Here is an 8,794-nt window from a genome sequence, read left to right as displayed (position 1 = left end):
CTGTTCCTTAGACGCTTTGGTATGGTTGCTTTGTGCCTGCAAGATGTACACTTTCCAGCATTAAAAATAAGTTTTAAAAAAGGAACGTTAAATTCACCTGCATGCTGGTTTCTGACCTAATAAAAATGCTACCCTAGAGTGAAAAATCTTGTGTTGTCCAAAATTTCTCTGCAATAATTAAAGGTTTGCAAAGCATCCCTACAAAAATGTGTATTAATTCATGAGAAGAAATGGAACCATACGGCAGGCGGTTGCCAGAAGCTGGAGTAACCACTGGGGAGGGCTCTCAGGTTTTGATGCACTGCAAAACCTGCGGCTGCCTCTGCAGTTCTGGGCTTACCCTCCCCCGCTCCTCGGCTGTGCCTTCTGCTGGGCAGGGGGAGTCAGTGACCCAGCAGTGGCCAAAATAATTAGTACTTGAAAGTGAGTGGTGATGCTTAGCATAAAAATAATAAGGGTTTCCAAAATTCTTTCCTTGCTATTTTTTGCATTTAATATTTATAGGAGAAAAACCTGTCTCTGCTCACTTTGGGGGTTTGTTGACAGTAATTTACCATTGCATTGTTCCCATTTATTGCATTTATCATACATCAACAGGGCACACTCCCTACCCTGCAATTTGAATAAAGGAATAAAGCAACTATTTTTATACAGTTTTAAATGGTTATATTTAAGTGACTGAGGTTAGAATCACAAAATGCCTTTGACTATTGTTTGTAAAGCTGACTTTCTTAGTGACAGGAAGTTTGTGTCCTGTAAGAACAAAATCAAGAAAAAAATGTAGCACAGCAATGGCTTGTAAGGATTTGTTTTCTTCCATTGGTATTATTCAGAGTCTCTATGTGGTCAAACATGCAGTTTACCATTATGGGTTTTATCCAGTATGCTTTTAAAAACATTTTATGACAGAACAATGAGGATGGGGGGAAAAAAAAATGTTATGGATGTAACAACAACTGATTTTAAGAAGCCAAAGACCATAAAAATCAATAGAAAAATCTAACTATAGGTGATGTTGGACTAGGTCCCAGCAGGGGAAACATTATTGTATGGACAAACACACTAGGGAATATAGCATGAATTGAGGTCAAAATGTAATCACCCAGAATGTAGCTCTTCAGGGTGGGTTATTTTATTCTTCCTCTGAACTGAAACATGTCTTAATGGTAATAAATCTTATCCTGTGCTGGGAGATCCTTAACAGTCTATGTACTTTCTCATATGACTCTTCAAAATATTTTGTGCTTTCTCCCCAACATGCTGGCATAATTTTATTGTCAGTTAGAGATGAAACAGTGGTAGGTGGCAAGTGCTAAATCGACAGTTTGAAATCTAACTAAAACTGAACATTAAAAGAAAAAAAAAAAAGAGGAGAGAAAGAAAGAAAAAGAAAAAAAGAAATAACATGATAGGTCAAATAGCCTGATCTTGTAGTAAATAAGTTCAAAAGACTACAGCTATAAACACTTGTGAAAACAGCATCTATCTGCGTCATCATAATTTGTTTGAATTTCATTTGTTTGATCTTTATTTTCCTTTTTTTCCTTTTTTTTTTTAAATTTGTGCTTAGCAATGACCTATTTAAGGTATTTTCCATTACTGCAGTTCTAAACTTTTGTTGAACATTACTCTATGAATTGCAGTTGAAACAATCAGTCAACAGATTCTGTGCCAGCCACTTTAATGTTGGATCTTTTTATACCAAGATAATTGCAGTATTTTAAGGTGGGCTTTTTTTATACCAGTGTAGCAATATTATTAGTGTCTCTTTTACAAAGATACTATGTAAATTTGACTTCTGTGTGTATATTCACTTTGTCATATGTGAATGAAATAGTAAGTGATGAATAAACAGAATTTTGTATTGGTACAAATTCACCCGCCCAAGGACGATGGCATTGCTCGAACCATGGCAGTGTAAAGGTACAAGTTAACATGCACAGCAAAGCCCTTGATCTTTTCCATGGAAAATAAAAAGAATATACCATAATGTACTTTTCCAGTTCTGTATTTCTTCTGCTTAAAACGTCCCCATTCTGCCATTTTCCTACGCTCGATGGTAGTTCTTTTTGGTTTAGTTAGAATATTTCTACCTGTTCTTCTGATTTCACAGGAACTAGAACAGTCTATTTTAGAGTTACAGATGATCTGATGCTGACCAGCAGAGAATGAAATGGTGCGCAAGGCCACCACCAGCTTCTGTCCCGGACAAAAAGCAAGCAACTCACCCACCTGTGAAGCCAGGCTGGCTGCCTGGTGGGGCAGTGAGTAGAGTCTTGTGCTTCTGTTCTTTCTTGCAATCACTACATGTTACCGCTACATTCAAAAGGAGTAAATTTTTTCATACAACAGTCCATTCACAGAAGTAAAATCTATGATTTGGTGAAGTTACTGGAAATGCCTTACGTGGTAGCTAGCAATGCTGACAATGTTTTGTTTTGTTTCATTTCATTTCATATATCAGTATACCAAACATGACAGCTTTTTTCAAATGCAGCAGAAGGTCATATAAGTGTCAGAAATTTCTGTTTGCAGAAGTAACTAACAAAATCTTTTCAGAAAAAGCAAACAGAACTATTGAAGATGCTTTTGGTGCTACCTGTCCTATACAAAGAATGTCTAATATCAGGACTGCAGGAAATCTGTTTCTTTGTTCTCAGAAGAATTTATTCATCATTTGAATCATCATTGTTAGCTGCCACATTCTGTATATTTATATATTTATGGTTTTTTAAGCAATAGAATTTCTAGTTAAATAGAGAGGGACATATGTATTAGTCTCAGGCTTGATAGAAAATACAGTTGATTCAGTTGTGAAAGAAAACCACAAAAAACCACCCCACTGAGACTGAAACACAATATCCAGGAAATATCATTTGCCATCATCTACAACAGAAACAACAAAAACCAGCACACAAATCCCTCAGTCCCAAGAATCCAGGGACAAAACACAGCCATAACAACACAGTATATGTTTCATTATATGCTTTGAAAAATAATAAAAAAATACTAATGCTGTATATCCAGGTTTCCCATTGCAAAATAAATATAGTTTGGAATGGATACAAATGCTACTGCAAGGAAGTTGATAAATGCAATTTTGACCTTGGGGTTCTTGATCCAGGCTGTTAGCTTGAATAATCCAAAACCTGAAGCTGTATGTGTGACAGTCCAGGGTGTGCATGAGAAGCCCTCTTCCATTAGTTCTTTAGGAATGAACTGCCTGCAAAATCAAGGTCTCTGGTTATTCCTGATCAACATAAATTCAGTCAACCAACTTTTTAAAATTATCCTAGCAAGGTTTACCTTGGATTGTATCTTTAAACTCCTGTTTGTCAAGGGTGCCAGAATATTCTGGTAAGCCATTGAACACTTGCACATCATGAACTCAGATAGCTACCTTTTTTTAAAAAAATATATATTTCACATTAACAAAAAGAAATAAAAATTGAAAATCATAATTGCAAGAAAAGAAATATCTGCAATTGTAAACTTTGGATTGTTTAAAACGGGTTATATTTCCAAATGGCAGGGGCTTCACACATGATTTCAACTAAGGGAAATTGAACGCAACTATAAAAATGAAAGCATAATATTTTAAATTGATAACAGCATCAATATGTTAGGATATTTAAGTTAGGATATTTGAGCCTTTTTTGAGCAGATATGTTACTTCACAGGCATTTTATGATTCCTATAAATCATGCACATAATTAAAAACTGACAGAGATCGGTGTCTCTTGTTATGAACACATTAATGAAATAAAAGTTCTATGCAGTCACAGTAATTCAATTTAAAAATTAAATCCTGATAAAATAACTTGTGATGATTCTGTAATAGGTGCTCTGAAGCCCTATAGATGTAGTTAAACTTTCAGGTTCTTAGAAATCAGTGAACAGTTACAGGCTATATTTTAGAAAATAAAGAAAAATCTCTGATACTTCATCACAGACTGAAGAGACTAATTGAGAATATGACTCACCACTGCTTTATGTCAGTATAAATATCATTGATTTCTCTCGAACAACATTAGCATAAAACAGATGAGTATGTTGTAGTGTATTCAGCAGGAGTTTATGGTGCAATTATGCTATTTCTACTAAAACAAATGATTGCAGCAGATATTCCTTGGTTCCATTAATTTACAGCTGGCTGTGATACCTTTCTTGAAAAAAACTTTACTGTTTTGTTGAGCTTTGCCTAAGCAAATGAACTTCTGCAAAGCAACAGCGTGCTCAAGAAACATCTGTTCTAGATTCTAGTAGGAAAGGGATTTTTACTTCAGGAATTGCTATGTATCAGTATATGGGGGTGTAAAGGTAAAACAAAGTAAATCCAAACACAACAGATTATCCTCTTTCATTACAATAGAAAAGAATTTAAAGTTTTTCGTTAGATTTTGTTGATTGTTCCATTTCACCACATGCATAAAGATTAGGTAGGAGGTAGCTGTTCTTACATAGTTTCTGTGTCCTTCTTAAATCCCCTCTAAGGTAATTTTTCCCTCTAGAGTGGGGTGAGTTTAGTTCATTATTTGTTCAAGAGTCTACAAGCAATTTTTTTCGTTTTCTATTTTGAATATATTCAAGTACTGTACTTGTAGGCGAAGAGGTTGCTTGTTTGTTCTGAACTATGTTTCTTTCGAGGGGCAGTGTGAGTGGTTGCATTGGTACCTCTAACAATGTTTTAAACCAGTCAAAGATCAAGAAGAGGAAAGGAAGTGGCCATGCATTTCTGCCAAGCTAGTGATCTGGAAATCTAAATACAACTCCTTCTGTGCAAAGAACTGCTAAGTCAGCAAGTAGGAACTACTGCTGTTTTCCCCAAAGGCACCGTACCAAGGCATGACCTAAGTGTACTTGGCTGTGTTTCTTCAGAACACAAGTAATGACCTAGAACATGTCAACTCTTTAAAAAGTCGGATCTCAAACCCGATAGACGTCACAGGCTAAATAAGAGAGTTTGACAATAAACTTCCCCCCCAGACCCTGCGTCCTCATGGGAGCAGGTTTCGCCCCTAGTCCTGTTGCAAAAGCCTCTCCACTCCTCCTGGCGCAGCAGCGCCCTGCAGCCAGCGCTGAGCCTGAAGGCAGCCTGACACAGCCCCTGGCTCTTGTCTGCTTTGGGATCCCATCTCACCCGCTCCCAACTCCTCCAGACAGTGCCTGCCTGGTGAGCACATGGCCTGGCTTCCCCCAGTCTCCACCTCGACACCTGGCTGTGCCCAGCTCGTCTCGGCAGTGGGGTGAGGGGAGGCTGGCCTCCACCGGGGCAGCCAGCGCAGCACCACCAGCAACCTCCAGCTCTCTTGCCCAGTGGGACCCGCCCACTCCCCCTTCTTTTTTATAAACAGAAAACGCTATATAGAAAACTCAGCAAGCTAGAAATAGCTAACGAAGCAGTTATCCGATTTTCTGCTTTTATGCATCATCACTACTAACTCGAGGATATTTGGGTTTGGCATTTGGTGTTTGGGGTGGTTTCCTTTGGTTTTGGTTTTCTCTGAGTTAGTTGTGTGTCGGAGGCAGATTTTAGGTAGCATTGGCTGCTTGAGTTGATCTTGTAGGAAGGATATGTGCATTGTCAGAAAATTATTAACTGTCGCTTTGCTGTTTACCAAGCTTTTTCCCAATAAAGGGGCACAAAAAGGGCTTAAGAAAAAGAAGATGCATGAGATAACTTTTTTTCACTAGAAAGGTAGTGTGTCAGGTCCTGGATGTATCAACAAAAAAGGGTAAAGATGCCATATACTTAAGATCCGTTGTTTGCTCTCCTTCATTTTCTCCCTGGATTTTGAAGGCCATTTTAAAAGTCATAAGCTTCTTTGCCATATAAAAGTTACAGATCTTTCTTGAAGACACATCTGAGCTGACAACATCCTATAATTAAGGATAGCTTCAACCTTCAGTGAACCGCCTCTGCAGGAAGTTTTCACACCCAGGCTGTACCAGAGGGTATTGTATAAGAAACAGCTCTGTAAGCCTCTGCCAGCAAAAGAAAAAAAAAAATCCAGCAACATTAATTTCCTCAAACTGACTTTTAACAGATATTTTAGCAAAATGATGGACATAAAATATAGAGTTGAACCAGGAAAAGGATAATTCAGGAAAAATAATAGATGTATGGAAATGGCTGCTCTGAAATGGAAAGGTCCATTTCCCGTCTCAATAATGGATTTGTGTGAGAACCTTGAAGCCTTTCTGCTTTAATATTTCTTTAATTAAATTGAAAATTTCAGGTTTCTCCAAATAATATCACTTTTTGGAAACTAATAAAATCAGAGACTTCAACAGGAAGACAAGAACAAAACTGAAAGAAATAAGCATAGTAAACTATACAGTATTAGTACATTAAATTCTTAGAGATTCAAATTGTGATTTTCTACTTTGTGAATTCATATCTTTCAAATGCTGTCTTCCATGTTATTACTGGATGAAAATGCATAGACTAATTATGAACAAAATGTGAATAGAAACCCAGTGCTATCTTCCTATTATAAAAGAATTTATAAAATGTTTTTAGTACTTTATTGCCTTAATCAGTGGCAGACATTTACAGTCAAGAATACTGAACAGAAAATGTTTAGGTAGTAGAAAAGGCATGGTGATAGCATTTATCGTTAAGCAATCATGTAAATAAAAATATAAACAAAATTGGATATTTTCTTGGGATTATTTGTTGAGGTTTTCTCTCTTTTTTTTAGGTAGATCAGCTTGCCTTTCTTCATTGTCTTCATAATTATTTTCAGTTCACTTTTTTGTCATGATTTCCTCTTTGTTTTATTTGAATGGACAGAGGAAAACTTCAAATGGCTGCTTTAAGGATGCCCCCCCTCAAACGCAGACACACAAACTTCACCGGGGTTCAGGAAGTCATCACAGGCAGACTCTCCTGCTATGAACACATCAAAGGAACCTTACCTACACAGTAAACGTGAAAAATACCACAAACCTTCTTATCTCCTACCGACACACCTTTCACTTGAGAGCTGGCAGCAGTAGTGCTTGATGATGTTCAGAATCTGTTCAGCAGTGGTGTTTCTTCCACTGCCTAAATCAGACCTTTACACCATTAGTAGCTTACTCTGTCACTAAACATGGCTTTTCTGTGTTCAGCTGGCATCCATTACTTATGAATAACTTCCCTGAAAAAAGCTGTGAAAATAACCTTCCTGAATCTCGACACTTAGTGTTATCTAGCCATCGTGTTACAGCTGTGTTTTTTGTCACCAACAGTCCATAGCTTCCTGACCCGTGTAAGTGTTCAGTGTTATGTTAGGATGAATACCCAGTTAATGGTACAGTTCCAAAAATGTAAATTATTTTCCAGTTCCACAAATGTAGGAACATAGTCCTTTACCTAAAGATTCCTGAATACATAACTTCTTGCAAAGAATGATTTTTTTTGGTTGAAGCATTTCGTCACAGTACTATAATCCATATAACATAGGCTCTTGGAGGCCAGTGTGTTCAACAATAAAAAGTTAACAAGAACTTGAGTATGTAGATTATTTATTTTTCACTTTTCTATGTTTGGGAAAGCATTTTAGAGTGGTTTTTTCCCCTCTCTGAAGCATCTTAACCCATATATCTCCAAAATACCATTGTACTTAATTCATAAGTTTTTTATTTCTCTCTGAAAGAATACCTGGCATTAACATCTTCTCCAAGGTTAACGAATACATACTGAAGAATCTCAACCATTATGTTACTGAATCAGGCATGCCTATAGATTAATCCAGTTTGGGAGGCTTTATTGGTTCAATTAGATGCAGAATAAGAAAAAGCAAATTGAATTCTTTTGCCTTTATCTGGCTGCACCACTCAGCCATCCTGCTTAAAGAAATACAGAACGGTGAATGGCAAAAGAGATGTTGTCCTTCCTGGCAGCACACTGGCAACAGGGGGAACCCCATCCACAGAGAAACAGGGGGTTGTGTCACTTGGTACTGAACTGTTGTTCTGGGTTGATTAACCTGGTTTCTACAGGGTTACAGCTAATCTACAGGGATGCTTACAACCAAGTGCAAAATAGCTAAAACTCCTAAAAATAGCTAAAATCCCTCCTCCCAGAGCATTTGCTTCATTATCTTCACTAAAAATTCAGTGACGCTAAAGAACATTTTTGCCCACATCAGTTTCCAGTTGTTCATGCTTCTAGTTGAAGTGGTACCTGGAGTGGTCTCCTGCTTAGCTGTCTCCTGTTCCACTGCACTGCCACAGTTAGGGCCTTTTCTTCTGGTGGTAGCAGCAGTCTGCAAGTATTTTTGCTGCCCTTTCTGCATTATTGCTACAGGCCTATCTGTTAAATCTTAAATACTAATGAATCATTAAAAAGGGTATTAACATACTGTGCTGGCCCTATATGTATGTCTTATCCTCCACAGTTTTATAGCAATTTCCATTAAAAAAACCTCATTACAGAGATTATTGTAACATGATTTGAAACAGCAGCATTCATTATATATTATCTATGTATTGGAGTTTGGGAAATTAATGCACCAGGAAATGAAATGACTCACCCAGGGTCACTGAAGATGTATGTTCAAGTCGTGATTAAAATCCAAGCTGCAGATCTCCATTCTGTTGGTTGCACAATCTTTTTTGCTGTTTCTCTTTCTTTATTTCTAGCTTTTTTTTTTTTTTCCCCCTCCTTTAAACAATGTCCTACAATTTGTAGAGTCAGCTGGAAAATTCCACCGTGCTGCTTTTGTTGTCAAACTGTAATTGGCATTTAGCCAACAATTAGCTAAATATGGATTGTTTGTTGTTTGTCTCTGTGAGCCTTCCCTTC

Source organism: Falco rusticolus, chromosome 3 (genome assembly GCF_015220075.1).
Source record: "Falco rusticolus isolate bFalRus1 chromosome 3, bFalRus1.pri, whole genome shotgun sequence".
Lineage (NCBI taxonomy): Eukaryota > Metazoa > Chordata > Aves > Falconiformes > Falconidae > Falco > Falco rusticolus.
This window is presented reverse-complemented; position numbering follows the sequence as displayed.